The following is an 18261-nucleotide window of genomic DNA, read 5'->3' as shown; positions in this document are numbered from 1 at the left end:
TTTGGAGGATGTGGCTACTGGCCAGTTTCTTATGCTCCGGTGAATGGCCCCACACCCATGCACATATGGGCAGCACTAACTGGGCTTAGTGGTTTATCAAAAAAGAAAACAGAAAAAAAAAGTTGGGAGGGAGATGTGTTGGAAGGATATGGGGGAGTTGGAAGAAGGAATGGGGATAAATATGATCATATTTCATTTTATGCCTGTATGGAAGTCTCAAAAATAAAGAGAAATAAAAAATAGGGGAGCTAGAGGGATGACTGCAGCCTGCTCTTGCGGAGGACCTGAGTTTGGTGCTCAGCATCCATGTCTGTTGGGGCTCACAAGTGCCTGCTGGTGCAGCTCCAGCTTTAAGTGATCCATCGCCTCTGACCTCTGAGGTCATCAGAACACACGTGTCCATACCACCCTGTACACACAATTAAAATAATATTAAAAATAGATCTAAAACAATCCCTCAGACCTCAGGTGACTAGTGGCCATGCTTGCCGCTGCTTGGAGATCAGTAAATGACAAGAACGGCCATCTTCAATAAGAACAAGACCCCATCCACAGAAGGCATTAAGTGGGGAATGGTGATAGGATGCAGAGGTGATAACATTTGCATCCTTATATTACTGGTGGTCAGGGTCTGGGCCGGGTCCTTCCAGGTCCTTGGCATCTTACCCAAAGAATTGAAGATGGGTACTTACCCAGGTTTGTACAAGTAGCAAGGGTTGAGAACAAAGCAGTAGACAAGATCCAAATACACTGTAAGAGGGCAGCCAGCCACAAGTGAAGGTCCACAAGGGCCCCAATATTTTTCTCTCATATATTGCATCCTGGACACGCTTTCCCCTCCCTCTCTTCCTCTAGTCTCTCCCTTTATCCCCCCCTCCCCCAGATCTACCCTGCTCTGTCTCTTCTCAGGAAAGAGCAGCCCTCCCAGGGACATCCACCAAACAAGGCATAACAAGCTACAATAAGACCAGGCGCATCACATCCAGGCAGGATGAAGCAACTCAGTAGGACAAAAAGAGTCCCACGAGTAGGCAAGAGTCAGGGACTGTTAGGGTTGAGTAGCTTGGTGTTCTTGAAGGGTCTAATTCTTATCTGTGGCTTCTTTTTATGGGGTTAAAGAGGAAGAGTTTGGTCACAAGCGGTGCAGTGGGGTGGTTTTCTATTGTTACTGAGAGTTTAGGCTACATAATCATTTTCCTTATATGCATGAGCCTTTCCATAATGCCCCGATTTTAATCATTTCACATCCCATTGCATGCAGGAAGAAGATGGTAAATAGGGCCTTCTCCCTCAGAGTTTACTTGAAGACAAGGTTTGACTTATTCCACATACTCCCCAGACTGATTCAGACTAGATCAGCCTTTCTGCCTTTAAGCTGGATACACTGGGGATACAGTTGAGAGAATTGAAACAGTATAAATTTGATTGTTACCAGGAGCCGAGACATCTGTTGTTCAGAGAGGGAGGTGTACCGGTGGAGCTCTGCAGTTGCTAAGTGCATTGTTTGGAGAGGGCTACACATGTCCAGTACACACAGGTAAAGCAGTTAAATTGCCAAGTGCATTATTACAAGGGGAGGGCTATGAATAACCCAAATCGAGTCCCAGCTTACTAAATTATTTCCTATGTTTGCCTGGCTCACCTGGATTCATTCAGGGTTGAAGGCCATCTTTTTCCTTTCTAAGATTTATTTTTAAAAAATTGGTGTGTGTGTTTGTGTGTGTGTGTCTGTGTGTTTGTGTGTGTGTATGTGTATGTGGCCCAGATACTATATCAGGTCCCCTGGAGGTGTAGTTACAGGCAGCTGTGAGTCACTTGGCCTGGATGCTAAAATTGAACTCGGATCCTCTGCAAGAGCAGTACGTGCTCTTAACCACAGAGCCAGCTCTCCAGTTCTGAAGACAGCCTTTTGATCCTCCTGACTCTTGTTTCCGGAGTGCTTGGAACTGTCCAACACTGGGCCCTTGACTCATGTCTGTCATTTTAAATATTCCTACTCCAGTGCTTGCCTAGTATGCATGAAGTCCTGGTTTTGGTTCCCACCACCACACAAGTCAGGCATGGTAGCTTGTAGTACCATGTACTTGGGAGACGGAGAAGCTGGAAAATCGGGAGAAGCGGGCGAAGCGGGAGAAGCTTCTCAGGAGAGCTCAGTCTCACTCTCAAATGCATTGTGAGTTCCAGGTTTGTCTGGCCTACGTGAGATCCTGTCTCAAAAACCAAACAAGCAATAAAACAACAACAATAACCAGAGCAAAATGATTCTCTACACCAGCCCCCTTTTAAAGGATGTATTTTTATTCTATGTATATGAATGTTTTGCTTCATATATATGTGTATCACATGCATGCTGTATCCATGGAGGATAGAAAAAGGGTATCAGAACCCCAAGAACTGGAGTTACAGATGGTGGTGAGCCACCATGTAGATGCTGGGACACAAACCAGGGTCCTCTGCAAGAGGAGTAAATGTGTTTAGCCTCTGAGGCATCTATTTCGATTTTTATTGGCACTGCTCCAAACCTAAAACCAAGTGAGTACTTGGTTTAAGAAAGCAGGTGGTATAAGAAAGCAGGTTGAGCAAGTCATGGAGAGCAAGGCAGTTATCAGCACCTCTTCATGGCCTCTGATCAGTTCCTGCTGTATCAGGTCACTGTCCAGTTGGAGTTCTTGGCCTGACATCCCTCAGGGATGGACTACTAACCGGAAGGGTAAGCTGAATGAAGCCTTTTCCTCCCTAAGTTGCTTTGGTTGGGGTCTTTACCACAGCAGTAGAAACCTTAACAAAGACAATGACGCTAAACTGTAACTAGTCAGGAGTGTGTCCTTAGCTGAACATCCATAGACTATGCTCATTCCTAATGTCCTTTCTTACGTCACTGTGGGTAGCCCCCAAATAAAACCCTCAGGCTTCCTTTGTTTGTGGAGGTCATTCCTTTGGAAACTACTCTCCCTGATGGCTAAACATCCAAATGTGTAAATCTGTGTGTGTGTGTGTGTGGTGGTGTGTGTGTGTGGGGGGTGAGTGTCACTCTTTTTCAAACCACCACACCACTCTTTAAAAGGAAACCCTGATGTTTAAAATGCACCAATGTATCAATCTCATTTTAGGATTAGTGCTTTGTAATTCTTAAAGGAATTTTGTTTACCATCGAGAATTTCCTAATTGAAAGGGTTGGAGATGCAACTCCGTGGGAGAATGTTTGCCTGGTATGCGGGATCCCTGGGCTAGATCTGTGGCACAGCTTTTCTTAAGTCATAATGAAGACATTCTCTGTTATATTCCAGAAGCTTTATCATTTGTTGTGACCTTCCTATAATCATAGAATAGTCCATTTTCTGTCGCCATAACAATGCCACAGATGACATAATTGATGAGGAAAACTTATAAAGAAATCATCTATTTCTGCAAGGTTCTGGAGCCTAGAGGCAGCATCTGCCTGGCGTCTGTGATGGCCATGGTAATACAGAGCAAGCTGAGCACAAGGAGCATGGCTATAACAAAACATGCAAGCAACAACTTATTAATCCACTGACATGTTAATTCATGAGTGGGTTAATAAATTGACTCGGACCGAGCCTTCATAACTCAACTACCCTTTTTATTTTTATACGGTCTTGAGACTGTAATATAATATAATGCAATATATTTAATATACAACTACTTTTCTCCCTTCCTCCCTCCAAACCCTCCCATAGACCTTCCTTGTTTTTCTTCAGATTCGTGGCCTCCTTTTTCGGCTCCTGCAGGCACATACATTTGTGTACATATACATTCCTAAATAGAACCTGCTCACCAATGGCCACGCCAAAGTGGATAGAAAAGTCCACAAGGCACCAACCCTACCCAGAGGCAGCTGAGGGAAGCTGGGAGAGGAGGGCCTCCCCAGGGAAGTTCACAGCAAATGGCTGTCCAGTCCCAAATGGTCACCCTTTAATATCCATGTGCTACTCTTGTCTCCCTGCCCGGCCCTTCCTTCTTTTCCCTCTTTATTTTGTGGTCCTGACTCATAGTAAGACCCATCTCATGATAGAAACTGTATCTCACCGTCGTGTATTCTGCCAAAATGAGTCAAAGCACACATAACTAGTTCTGGTTCAGCGTGGGATATTTCTTTCTGTTCTCTTTTCTCAAGATCTTGTAGTACTCAATTAGTTTCACATGTTGCCCCGCCCCTTCTCCCCATAACCTTATTCTAATTTGCATTTTTACCTAGCATCTTAGACAGGGTCTCTGTTGCTATGGTAAAGCCACACAACCAAGAGAAACTTGGGGAAAGAAAGGACTTATTTCATCCTGTAGCTTGTAGTCCATCGTCCCGGAAAGTTGGGTCAAGAACTCAAGGGACCTGGAAGCGGGAGCTGATGCAGAGGCCATGGAGGGGTGCTGTTTACTAGCATGGAGGCATTTTCCCAATTGAGGGTTCTTCCCGGATGACTCTAGCTTGTGTTAAGTTGACAGTAAATTAGCCAGGACACTTAGCTACATCTTACTATAAATATCATTTTCTTCCAAAAGGCTATGAAATTCTTGTTTTTCTCCCAAGAGACCTGCAGCTACTTTGCTCTCTCCAGTGAACTCGTTACCTATGCAGTGAAGGTGACAGATGAGAGGAATCGGAGTCATCCTCTCTGCTGCTCTTAGTGTGGCTAACAATCTTGGCACATAAAGTTTTCCATGCCAAAAACAGAATAAAACAAAACAAAACAAACAAGCAAACAAACAAAAAACAGGTATGGGGGAGCAGGAAGGGAATGTAGGAACAGACTCAGAGCTTCCTCAGTTCAAGAACCTGATATCAGCCCGCATCTGAAAAATCAGATGGCTCCTGGGTCAAGGGGATGGTCTACCAGATAGCCACTCTCTGCTCTATTTCTGTGTGTTCAGTACACCCTGATGCTCTATTAGCACCAACATCAGCAGTCTTGGCAGTGTCTGCCCAAGGCTGATGAGTAGGAGGTAACTCTATTTCTTCTCTCTGGTCCTAATGTATTCCTTTCAAGTTGTAACTAACCCCTAAATTCCTGTTAAACACCTGGCTGGCGGAGTAAGTGATTAATGAGTTTGTTATGGATCTGGATAAAAACAAACCTTCCAAAGTCATAACAGATATCCCTCCTCCACCTCCTGTGAATGTCCTGCTGCCAAAGATGACCTAATCTTGGCAGGATCAGTTCTTTTTTTTCCCCCTTTATTAGTGTGTGTGTGTGTGTGTGTGTGTGTGTGTGTGTGAGAGAGAGAGAGAGAGAGAGAGAGAGAGAACTTTCAAAAGTGGATTCTCCTCTTCTTTCATCCACCACATGGATCCTGACAACCAGGTTTGTCAGTTTGTCGGTTTATCAAGCTTGGTGGCGACTGCCTTAATCTCTGAGCTGTCACACCAGCCCCAAATGTGCTCTTTCTTTTTTAAATGTGCATGGGTGTTCTCCCTGCATGCACGTTTGCGCACTGCCTTCTGCCCAGGAAGGAAAGAAAAGGCCCTTGGATAACTAAGAACTGGAGTCACAGATGTTTGTGAGCCACCATGAGGGTGCTAGGAATCAAACCTGCCTCCTCCAGGAGAGCAGCCGGTGCTCCTAACCTCTGGCTCCTCGGAGTCTGCTCCCCAGAGAAGCAGGTCTCGGCCCCCTTCCCCTCTACTCCTCTGACAGCTGATTTTCAAAGTCCCAGTGTATGACAGTGCATTATTTCTGTAATGCAAACTCTTTCTCTCCAACACAGGGAAGCATGTGTGAGCTTAGGTTACCTTTCATTTTCATCATGTAAAGCATTTGAAGATTTGGGTTATTAAATTAGAATGCTATCTAATAGTATCACAAAAAAATCATGAAGCCTCTTGATTTTTAATTGATTTCTCATTAATTTATAAAAATCATTGGCTATTTCTTCTAATTTTTCTTTGTTTCTCTCTGTCTCTCTGTCTCTGTGTGTGTGTGTCTGTCGTCTGTCTGTCTGTCTGTTTCTAGGATGTCTGTTGCATTTATAATAGACTTTTTGATACATGTCACAACTCTTGGATGCTTGGTTTTGGTTTTGGTTTTGGTTTTGGTTTTGGTTTTGGTTTTGTTGTTTTGTTTTGTTTTTCACTTGTATTTCACCCTGGATAATGTCTACTGAATTATCATTAGGCTACTGATTTTTTTCCTCCGGTGTCGACTATCTTGACAAGCAATCACTGTTAGCATATTTTCTATTTTCAGAATGTCTACTTGATCCTATCTCTGTGTTGAAATTACCCATTCAATCAGAAATATTACCGCATAGTAATATTTTGTTGAAAGATACATGGTGTTTGAACAAGAAATGTCCCCCATAGGCTCCCGTACTTGAAGACTTGGTACCCAGTTGACAGTCCTGCCTGTGGGTGGAAAGCATCTGTAAGCATCACACTCCTCCACGACAAAGCTCTCCATTTTCAAGCCACCCCCATGCTGTGCCCTCTCTAAGCTCCTGTGTGTCCCCAGGTTGGGTGTAGAGTTAGTGTGGGTTACTCTCTCTCCCAGTCACTCTCTCACACAAGGTGCCATTTATGCCAAATAACTCAAGATTCTGAAGATAAGTGACTGGACAGTTCTGGAAGAGGAAGCTGAACAAAGAGGTTGGGATGGGATGGGAGACAGAGGAAGTAAAGTTGGGGGCGGGGAATGTGTGTGTGTATAGATAGCTAGATGATAGATTGATGGATAGATAGAGATAGATAGAAAGATTTACTTTTGCAGATGACCAATGAAACACCACTGGAGCAACCTCTGTGGAACCGAGGGCTTTGTGATGCAGTCTGGTGCTCTAATTCCATCCTCTGTGAGGTAGCCAATGCCCAGTGCAGCGAGTCATTAGGCACATAGGTCCTTGAACGACTAATACAGAAATGACTGGTCTCCTCATGCTAATGAGGTTTAGGCCATGTTAATCCCTGCATGTTCTTTCTGGGACATAGGTTATCTTTTATGTACCTGCACCTCCATCTTCATCATTTCCCTAATTGCCTGGCAAGTAAGACGGAGTTACCAGGGATTGAGCTTGGAACCTAAAGAGAGCTGCTACCGGGTAGGAAAACACTGACTGATTGAAATGCTTTAAGCCTAGATAAGTAACCTTTAAATGCTATTCCAGATTGCCCCCATTTTGTGCCAAAGGACTTAGAAAAGTAAGTGGTTACAAAGGACCTATAAATAATTCCTTACCACCACCACCTCAGTGCTGCCTGCAATGTATTCCGATTGAAAGGCCACACCAGTCTCCCTGTTGGTCTTGAGTTGAGAATTAGGTAATAGAAAAACTACTGCCCTGGATCTCAGAAGACCTCCCAACCTGCTGGGGCGAGGGGCTCCACTTGCAGGACTTTGTGAGCTGATGTCCTCGGGCCGTCAGAAGTGTCTTTAAGTCTGTTGGGCCTCCCCTCCCTCCCCCGTGCCATCCTTCCTACAGAAGTTTGAGAGTAGAGACATGAAGAAGGACGGTGGAGAGCCTCAAGTGAATCGAAGATAGGCAGAGAGGGGGAAATGCTCAGGTGGAAAGAAAGGCAGAGACATGAGAGCTTAGGAAACATAGGAAAATGTCTATGATCTGTCTCTCATTTTGGACATGAAGAAGAAAATGAGCCCTGGCTTTACACTGTAATATTTTTCTCTTTAAGCATCATCAAAAGGTCAGGCAAAGGGCTAGAGATGCAGAGTCAAGAGGTAAAGTTCCTATGTCCCCTGACTCCCGCCCCTGGGAGAGTTCCCACCTCCTCTGTCCCTCAGAGCCCCTGTTGCTGAGAGCCAGGTGTTCTAACTCATGAAGTTATGAGTTCTACAGCCTGGGATTTACACAGAAGACTGCGGTGGGTGGGAACTGGGAGTGTTCCGAAAAGCTCTACCTAATTTCCCTGATACTAAGCAGTTAAGAACGTGATGAAGACTGCTGTGCAGCAAGGGATGCACACTTAGCAGTCACTACTTCCTCACTGGTATGATGTGCCTAGCAGAGCAATGGAAGTTTGGCCTACAGCTTCAGAGCTTATCCATCCATCACAGTGGGAAAGGCATAGCGACTGAGTGGCTTGTCTCATAACAGCAAGCGCTTGCAACGTGGCTTGTTCACATCAGGGCACATCTGGAAGCAGAGCTGCAGGCAGAACAGAAGGTGGACTGTAATCCTTCAAGATCCACTCCTATAGGGTCCTCCGCTTGCAAAGCTCTCTCTGGGCTCTCGCTAACTGACTATAACTGGCTATGCTCAGTACAGACAGCATTCCTTGTCCAACTTTCCGTATCTTTGGCATCCATCTCTGCCATCCTAGGACCTCCATGATAACATGGCCTCTCTCACAGCTTCACTCACAGGCATCTGGTCGCCATGCCTTTCTCCCCACGATGGATGGAACTATGTGCCCAAACAAGCGTCTTCTCCCTTAAACTACTTGACAAAATGCTAGGTATTTTGTCACGGGAGAGAGAAAATTAGATGAAGAACTAGTTTTATGGAGTGAGAGTTAGTGGGGGGTGGTGATACCCAAAAAGGAGACTTCCTCTTCTCAAAAAAAGAAGGGGAAGGTGGGATGGAGGGAGGACTTGTGTGATGGGGTACTGGAAGGAGGGGCTGATAATGGGTTGCAAAGTGTAACTTACTCAGTCATCCACAAAGTAGGTATAACACTGTTAATTCTCACTTGCCTGTGATGCCCAAATGAAACTGGGCAAGGAGAGCAAATTGTAAATGGTTATGCTCTACACAGACATGCCATAGAGCACCGAGTCTGTATTCCTGTAGGATCCCCCTAATATGCTCATTTGCCACATAACTCTTTGTCCCGATTCCTCAGCCCGGAGACTTTCCCGAGAAGAAGCCGAGAAGCCATGGGAGCTGCTCTCTATCATGAAAAGGTGACCTCTTGACCTCCTGTGGTCTAAACTCTGATGATTTCTTGGCCTGATTCAGGCCAGGGGTGAGGAAAGGGATAACTGAGGGAAGGACAAACACGGGCAGGCAGGTTCGCCAGCTGAGAGGGCTGCCAGGGCAGAGATGGGTCACATCTCAGCAGGGAAGAGCCACCCCACACCCAATCTGTATGTTAGGGTCTCAGCAGGTCTGAATTTCAGAATGGACTAGCGCATGCTCTGTGAAGGACATTGCTAGGGTTGCACCCAGACATCAACCTGTCAAGAGAGGGAATTCAGCATAAAGAGGTCACCATGTCATTCGGTCTTCCTGCTGTTCCTTTCCAAAGGGAGAGCCCTGGGTTTGACCCTGCTGCTATTACCTCCTGTCTGTCCTCAGGGTGGGGGAGCAGTTGTTGGGATGCCATCTCCCCATCATCTTACCCTCTACTTCATTTTGGGAGAGCACGGATGATTCCCAAGAGTTTCTGGATACAGCAGCACCCCATGCTTTGAGTGAGGACCTCATTTCCTACAGTGTAGGGTTAGAACTTTGGGACTGGAGAAAAGGGCCCAGAAATCTCCAGACACAGTCTTCCAAAGAGGCAGACCAAGTTCGTTCATTAATGGTTGTCTTATTTTTCTCTTCCAAGCCAAAGCTGGGTCCCCAAGCAGGGAAATGTGCGGCAGCTCCTGTGTTTAGATCCCAGCTGCCAAATCTATGAGGCTGCGACTGAAGAGATTCAGCAGTTAGTGCAGAGTGAGAAAAGCCAGCTCTCCCCTGCTTTGTTGGGACTGCCACAGGGCTCTGCTCACTCTGCGCACCTGGAGATGTCGCCCATGTCTTTTGAACAGAATACGGAGCCTGGAAACCAAACACTAACACAACTAACGGGACACTTAACACAGTTGACCAACACATTCGGGGTCCAAGAATGCTGGACTGATCGTCTCCAGCTAGACCAAAATTTTCATCTCGCCAACATGCCCATGGTCTCAAAGTCTGTGACTTCTTCAAGGCTCAAGGAACCTATGGTTTTAATGATTGAGGAAACAATAGTGCAAAGCAAAGCAAAGCTTGACCAGGAAAGTCAAGACCTTCATCACGTGAAGTCCTCTGTGTCTTTACTATCCCTGGATCCAAACTTGACACAGACTATGTCCTTACATATGGACTCAATGCTGTCTTCCCATCTGCCATTACTTAGTCCTAAAGTCTGTGGGCTTCTTGAACTACATGTAAAAAAATGGATACATTTCCAGAAGTGGGGTCTTCCGAGACGTGTGGAGGAGTCCCTGAGGCAGCTCATGCCAGACCCAACATTATTGCGTCGATCTCGAGAAAAACCATCTTCCTGCACTCTGAGCAGCAATTCTAAGGTCACTGAGGACAGAACTGGGATCGTTTCCCACAAGATCAACAGCTTGTATTCGGCAGGCCAGCCTGTCCAGACCTTCTGGGTTTCCAAATGGCCTGTTATAAACCTGCAACAAGGAAGGCCCTGGCACCAAATTCATACTTGCTTGCCCTCTCATGAAGGTGAACACCTAAGGAATTTCTATCTACTCCCCAAGGCAAAAGCTAATGACTCAGGGGACAATCTTCAGAGTGAATATTATAGCCAGTTATTCTGTGGCCTTCCAACTCTTCACAGTGAGTCCTTGGATGTGACTTCCTTGAGCTCTCAAGGTACCTGCAAGAAAAAGGATATGTCCAAGCCCTCCACAGATGTTTAGCCCTCAGGGGTACTCTCGGACCTTTTCTTACCCAAAACACCATGTAAGTCAGTCTTGCCCTCTTCCCCGACTTCTCTGAATGGCAAGACTCCCTATGAGCGTGAAGGAGCACAGATCACTGTCCCATTCCTGACGCTGGCTGAGTGTGAAGCACTGGAACGCCACCTCCTAGAGAAACAACTCAGCAAGCTTCAGTGGGGCCTGCCAGGTCTCCTCCTCCAAAACCAGCGCCGAATGCCATGTGAAGCACCCGGTGAGGCTAAGACAGTAAAAACTTCCTTGGCAAGGAAGCCCTTCTTACATCCCACCAGGGACATCTTCCCAGAGCACAAGCGCAGGCTGCTGGAATTCCACCTGCAGAAGCAGCTGATTCACCTCCGCTGGGGGCTGCCCCAGAGGATCCAGCGCTCCATGAATATGCTGCTCTCCTCGACAGACCCTCAGTCCCTGCCCTGCGGCAGCAGTAGTCTACCCAATGTGAGCATCTCACATCCGGGGAAACCAGAGGCCGATGGGCCTGGTGACGTGTTCTCACTCACAGCGGGCAAAGGGACAATCCCCATGCCACACTTGTTTGCCAAGACAAGGGAAATGTTGAAAAGCCATGTTGATTCCAAATGTGAACAGATCCGGGAAGGCAAGGTCCTGGCCCAAGTCTGGAGCTCTTGGGAATGCAAAATTCCTGGAGGCTTAGCAACAATGGCTCCCTTCCCTTGGATTCCACAAGGCCAATGCAGGAAGTTACAGGCAGAAAGTAAAAGTGACCCTGACTTACTTCACAAAGTTGTTCCCTGGAAACCAAAGACCCTCAGGCAGGAGACACAGACCTTATCTGGTACTCTCCTTGAACACTGTAAGAAGCCCCATTCCCTGCCTAAGGAAACCATTAAGAAACTGGAGACAACTTTACATCAAAAGTATCTGGCCTTCCTGTCAGGCCTGCCTGCCCTTTACTGTGTAGCTCTCTCTAGGCCTGCATCCCCAGCAGTCACTAGCCAACCTAGACTCAGAGAGAAGATGCCCAAGGCTGTCTAAAGCCCATCAAGAGCTCTGACTCAAATTACCCCACTTGAGCCCTGCGCTCAGGATGACAGTGAGGTGTCTGCGGACACTGCAGAAGAGTTCCAGCCTGGAGCAGAGGTGGACGGAAGGACAGAGAAGGTGCCTGCAGAGAGTCAGCCTCCCCCATGCAGACCCTACCCAATAAACACATATATCTTGGCCAAACTGAATTTCCACCTGAAAAAAAAGATCCTAGCAATGCAGTTTGGGATTTCTGAAAAGGAAAAGAGGGAATACAAGGAGCTAAGTACAGCTGACCTAGAGAGTGAATCCATCCAGGGATTTCTCAGGAGTCTACACATGTCAGAGAGCACACTGCTACAGGAACAGACCATTGCATGCCCATCTTCACCAGCCCCAAATGCAAAAGGGATCCACCCTAAAAAACAGCCAATTTCTGCAGTACAGGATGTGTGCCAGGAACAAAGGCCTCCTCCTTCCAAAGCAGTGCCCCACAGTTCTGCCCAGCAGAGCTCCAAGGCCTCGCAATCCCAAAGGGATAAGACCCAAGTCTGTGTTGACATGGAAGCTGGAAGGAAAAAGTTCAACCTAGAGAAACCCAAAGTCGTGGGGGACCTTGGAGAAGGGGACGCAGGTCTTGGTCGCTGGTTTTCCCTGGTCAGTCAAAAGACACGTCAGGATGGAGAGCAGGAGAAGAGGCTCCTGCACAGACCACTCCAGGGCTCCTCACAACAGGGCCATACCTTTCATCTTGAGGGTGCCTGTCCACACGGCCCCCGGGAGTCCCCTGAGCTCCAGTTCCCAGATCCACCTCCAGAAGTCTTCATGGTGACAGACTCTGAGCAGGACACGGAAGACAGTCAAAGTGAGGAATCCATTGTCCCAGAACCTTCGAGGACTGCTAAGCCCCCCAGCCTGTGCTTTCCCGGGCTTCCCAGGGCCTTCCTTTCCCACGCTCACCAACTCAGAGAAAGCCTTCTCAGGGCCAACCTGGTCAAGGTCACTTCCCACCAGGGCACGCAACGCCAGCCTCTCCCTACACGAGGCCTGATTAAATTCTTTTTTCATGCTATTAACCCCAAGATGAAGAGCAAAGCACACACGGAGCCATCCACGGTCTCTACACCTGGGAAGGTGGCCAAAACCAGTAAAGAAAATGTTGAAAGGGGTCTGTCTCAAGCCAAGAGCCCCACCAAGAAAACTAAGCCAGAGGACTCCAGAGGGCCCAAGGCCCAGCTTTCGTCCTCTGAGAAGTCAGTGATGGCCTCCTTATTAACTGCTCCCCATATTCTAGTATTCTAGACAGTAAGCTCCGGCCTCGTTCCCGGTAGCTTGGCTCTGTCTCAATATTAAGCAACTCCCACCATTGCCCTCGGCACTGTCCTAGGTTGGCTTATGCCACTCACCACAGAAACCTACCCTAGCTCCCAGGGTTTACTTCAGAAATGCTCTTCTGATAATGGAGACCGCCCTGCATGGTGACAGTTTCTAGGCTCCCCAACCTCTGTATCCCTTTAAGAGCATACCATTGTCATGTTCTTTGATGAACAGGTAGGGACTGCACTACCCAAAATGTATTTTCTATCTCCGAATGAGTTGTCTGTCGTCTTTGTCTCTGCTGTATATTATTAAGAGAAGGTATGAAGGAAATAAAAATGCCCTCATCCCGGGAAGGAGACTTGAACTTACTTCAGACAAGTCAGTTTTCCTTAGCCCAACCTAGAATGTGAATTAAAACACTTGACCAGAAAGGAAGTCTCTTGTGTAATATACATTAAAGGTAAAGGTCAGGCTTGAGTTCCTTCACCAAACTCTGCCTGTCTCATATTTTGGGGCCAAAGGTAAAGTGATAAGGGAAAAATTGTGATGCTCTCAATTTAATTATGAAAGTCAAGGGCTGGAATGAAAAAGAAACAAAAGAAATTAGTTAGTGATGGCAGAGAACCATCAAAAAAGATTCTTCACGGTTTGGGACCTTTACCTACATCCCATCACCACCAGGATTACTGAGCCCTATTTATGCATGAACATTCCAAATGGTTAGCACCAATCAATCTAGAAGAAACTAGGTGCCCAGTGTAGTACTGTAGGCCTTTAATTCCAGCACTTGCAAGGCAACACAGGCTGATCGCAGTTTCGGTTTTGCGGATGCTCAGTAGTGAGACCGCGCTCCAGGAAGGAGAGTGGGGTGGGTAAGTGTAGATGTATCCAGGTGCCCACTGTCCGTTCGCCCTGGGAGACGTCCTGGGAGGACGGGGAGTACCAGGGACGCCTGGTGGACCCCTGTGGTAGTCAAGAGATAGTTTTTCTCCTTGACAATCTGTGTCAGCGTCCTAACTCTAGGCCAGCTGACTCTGGTCGACACGAAGTCGACGTCGGTTTTGGTTTCTTTTTTCCTTTGTGTTTGTGTCGGCTTGTGTGGTATGTATTGTCGAGCTCGAAATGGGACAGACGGTGACAACTCCTTTGACTTTGACTCTTGATCACTGGACTGAAGTAAGGACTAGGGCCCACAATCTGTCAGTGGATGTCAAGAAGAGCAAGAGAAAATTAAATAAACAGTATTAATTGGTCTTTGGATCCCTGCACCTGTAGTTAGGAATCTAGTGTGGCTGGAGAAGCCCTGTTAGGAGCTGATTATAAACGCTGCTCTTATAGGGACCAGCAGCTTCTAAAGTTCTATGGTAAGGGAACAAATGGCTGTTTTTCCTGCAAAAATCTCTGTGCTTGTAAAAATTGGATTCATCAGGTGACAAGGTGCTCCTCTCTTGAAATTACAGCTAGAAAAATTAACAATTTTGTTTGTTTTAAATGAGCAAATGTATACGGCCATTTCATTTTTGTTTCTAAATAGTTTCAAAAGTATAAATATGTTTTATATGTCTTGGTTATAGATTAGTGGCTCATAAGTTATTGGTTATGATTAAAAATTTGTAACATTGGTAACAAAAAGTTGGCTTAAAACTGGTAACTCTGGGTTAGAGTAATTCAGAACATGTGGCATGAGCCAACCCATGGGAAAAGGTCTCTAAAGATACGCCTGAATTGTTTTTAGAGTTAATTTTTAAAGAAAATAGATTGTTTAAAATTTGGTTTTGCTTCTCAAAATTGTGGTTGTATGAAGCCTCCTGAGTGGCCTAGTCCACAACCTTCCCCTTATCCACAGCCTCAACCCCAGCCGCCGAGGGAACCCCAAACCCCTCGGGGTGTCGAGAGGCGGACTGCTGTGGGTACATGGAGCTGCAGAGCACAGAGCGGACTCTGGTGGACCCGCCCAAACTTTAATCCTTCAGTACTGGTCATTTTCCTCTGCTGGTATTTATAACTGGAAAACTAACCACCCCCTTTCTCAGGATCCCCAAGCCTCACAGGGTTGGTGGAGTTCCTTATGTTTTCTCATCAGCCTACTTGAAATGATTGTCAACAGCTGTTGCAGATGCTCTTAACAACCAAAGATCGAGAGAGAATTCTGTTAGAGGCTAGGAAAATAGCCTGGGAGCCAACGGACGGTCTACACAGCTACAAAATGAGATCGACATGGGATTCCTTTTGACTCGCCCCAGTTGCGACTGCGACATGGCTGAAGGTAAGGAGAGCTTGAAAATCTAACGCCAGGCTCTGGTCTCCAAGGTGCCTCAAGACAGGCCCACTAATTTGGCTAAAGTAAGAGGTAATGCAGGGGCCGATCGAACCTCCCTCAATGTTCCTTAAAAGGCTTATGGAAGCCTTCAGGCGGTTCACTCCCTTTGATCTTACCTAGGAAGAAACTTCAGAGATTAGAAGGTGTATTACAAGAGAGAGACAGTTATATGATCTAGTGAAAGAGGCAGAGAAAGTGTGTGTGTGTGAGAGAGAGAGGCGGGAGGCAGAAGAAAGAGAAAACAGGAGGGATCTTAGACAAGAGAGAAATTTGACTAGAATCTTGGCTGCAGTGATAGGAGAGAAAGAAAAAGACAGGATCTAGACAGAAAACCTGGGCAACTGAAGACTGAGCCTCAGCTAAAAAGGCTCAGCTGTGTCAGACTGAAGTTACTTATTTGAGATACACCCTTCGAGATGGGAAGCAGTGGCTAACTACACCAAGGCAAATAAGAGAATTCTTGAGTACTGCTGGCTTCTACAGACTCTAGATACCTGGGTTGGCGACCTTAGCTGCCCTGTTGTACCCCCTAACCAAGAAAGGGGAGGTGTTTTGTGGATCCCGGATCGCCAGAAAGCCTTTAAAAAATTAAAAAGGCCCTCTTGCTGGCCAGCCTTTGCCTGACCTAACCAAGCCTTTCACTCTTTATGTAGAAGAGAGATCAGGGGTTGCCAGAGGAGTCCTTGCTCAGACTTTGGGACTTTGAAAAAGGCCAGTGGCTTACCTATCCAAGAAGTTACACCCTGTTGCCAGCGGGTGGTTTTCTTGCCTGAAAGCTATTATTGCCATAATCTGCTTGTCAAGGATGCTGATAAGCTCACTCTGGGACAGCAAATAACTGTAATGGCATCCCACGCTCTTGAAAGCATTATCCAAAAGCCCCCTGACTGGATGACTACCAACGCTCCTGTGACACATCAGAACTTTTTGTTGACTGAACGAGTGACCTTCGCTTCATTCCACCTGCTGTCCCACTGCGTGAGATTGCACCTACTCATCACTGCGCTGAGAAACTGGTACTTGAAATGATCTGAAGGATCAGATCAGCCTTGGCCTGAGGGTTCGAGCTGGTACACTGATGACAGTAGCCTTGAGGTTAAAGGTAAGCAGAAGGCGGGGACAGCAGTACCGTGGTGGACAGAAAGCAAGTGATCTAGGCCAGCAGCCTCCCTGAAGGGACGTCGGCCCAGAAAGCTGAACTTGTGACTTTGAGACAAGGTCCATAAATGGCAAAAGAAAAGTCTACACTGACAGCAGGTATGCTTTTGCCACTGTACGGAGCAATATACAGACAGAGAGGGCTGTTGACATCTGCAGAGAAAGATCTAAGATGCTGTGGCTAAAGGAAATCAGATGGCAGATCTAACTGCCAAACAGGTGGCCCAAGGAGCAATAATCCTGGCAGTCAAGGAGCCTAAAGATTATTATGACATCAGAGAGACCAGCTTTAGATACACCCCTGAGCACTATCAAGTTATGGACAGTATTTGACTTGGCCTGGGGGCCAAGAAATTCAAAGGTGTGGTTAGGTCCTTTGACTGCTATGTTACAGGACTCTCTGACTTGACAGAAGAAATAGCCAAAAGCTGCAAGGCCTGTGCTATGACGAGGTAGAATTTACAGAAATTAAGCCAGCTAGATATTGCAACAAGTACTTATTAGTGTTTATAGACACCGTTTCAAGATGGATAGAAGCTTTTCCTACCAGGACTGAAGATTCTAAAAGAAATCTTCCCAAGGTAATGGACCTGCCTTTGTTGCCCAGGTAAATCAGGGACTAGCCAAGATATTAGAGATTGGTTAGAAGTTACGTTGTGCATGCAGGCCCCAAAAGCTCAGGACAGGTAGAGAAAATAAATAGAACCATTAAGAGACCCTTACCAAATTGACAGCGGAGACTGGCGCTAATGATTGGATAGCTCTCCTCTCCTACCCTTTGTGCTCTTCAGGGATAAAAACACCCCTGGACAGTTTAGACTGACCCCCCTATAACTTACTCTACAGAGGGCCCCCTCCACTGATAAAAATAGCCTCTGTACATAGTGCTGACATGCTGCTTTCCCAGCCTTTGTTCTCTAGGCTCAAGGCACTCGGGAGTGGGTGAGACAGCAAGCGAAGAAGCAGCTCCAGAAGGCCTGCTCCAGAAGACCTGCTAGATGTCTCCACGCAGAAAACCTTGAGACTCGGGTGGAAAGGCCCTTATCTTGTACTCTTGACCACCCTACTTTCTACCTTTATGGGACCCCTTTTGATTTTGCTTCTGCTTTTAATTATAGGTCCATGTGTGTTAAATAGGCAAGTCACCTTTATTAGAACAAGAATTAGTACAGTGTGGCTTTTAGTTTTGAGAGAACAGTACCATGCCCTAAAGGATCAACTATGTCAGGGAAAAGATAGTGTCTAGTTCTAAGATTAGAACTACTAACAAGAAGAAGTGGGGAATGAAGAAGTATTAAAAAAGTATAGCAAAGTAAAAACAAAATTCGAGGCTTTTGGGCCCAGGCTTGGGAGTGTAGCCTTTGTGGCTTAGTGCTCCAGGTACTGGTCATAAAACAGATAGCGACATTCCTCCACCCACCTGCTTCCTGGGTTCAATTCAAAGAATGGCACCCTGACCATTACTGGAACCTGCAATGCAAATGTGCGATCTTTAGGGGCTCTTAGATTGTTAGGGGCTCTTGCTCTTAGAAACTGTCTTGAGAGATAAACTGAAACTTGTGACTTTATACTTCCTTGTGACTCTTAACTGGTATTTTTGGTATTTTCCAACAACGCCCTCCCCACCTCCTTGAGTTGTGGTTTCTTCCTTTAAATACCCCCTTACTCAGCTACTCGGCGCGCCATGGTCCTCTAACCCTGCGTGGTGAATGACCATGGGCCCAGGAACGCTCTCGAATAAAAATCCTCTTGCAGTTGCAGCAAGACCATTTCTTGTGTGATTTGGGGTGTCGCCTCTCCTGAGTAAGAACGTGAGGGAGTCCTCACGTTGTGGGTCTTTCA

The 18261-nt window shown here is 46.5% G+C and overlaps 1 long non-coding RNA gene and 1 pseudogene across 2 annotated transcripts in view; both read left to right on the top strand.

The window, feature by feature from the left end:
- Positions 1–18261, top strand: part of LOC147004374 (uncharacterized) — a 158992-nt gene that overhangs the window by 3802 nt on the left and 136929 nt on the right. The gene's annotated exons all lie outside the window — the stretch shown is intronic.
- On the top strand, positions 1438–18179 carry LOC147004380 (spermatogenesis-associated protein 31F1B-like; annotated as a pseudogene). The gene is made up of 5 exons (XR_015047435.1): positions 1438–1537; positions 6938–7047; positions 7637–7682; positions 8807–8867; positions 9515–18179. The product of XR_015047435.1 is annotated as a spermatogenesis-associated protein 31F1B-like (transcript).

Source organism: Mus caroli, unplaced genomic scaffold (genome assembly GCF_978045245.1).
Source record: "Mus caroli unplaced genomic scaffold, Mus_caroli_1 scaffold_6, whole genome shotgun sequence".
Taxonomy (NCBI): Eukaryota; Metazoa; Chordata; class Mammalia; order Rodentia; family Muridae; genus Mus; species Mus caroli.
This window is presented reverse-complemented; position numbering and strand designations above follow the sequence as displayed.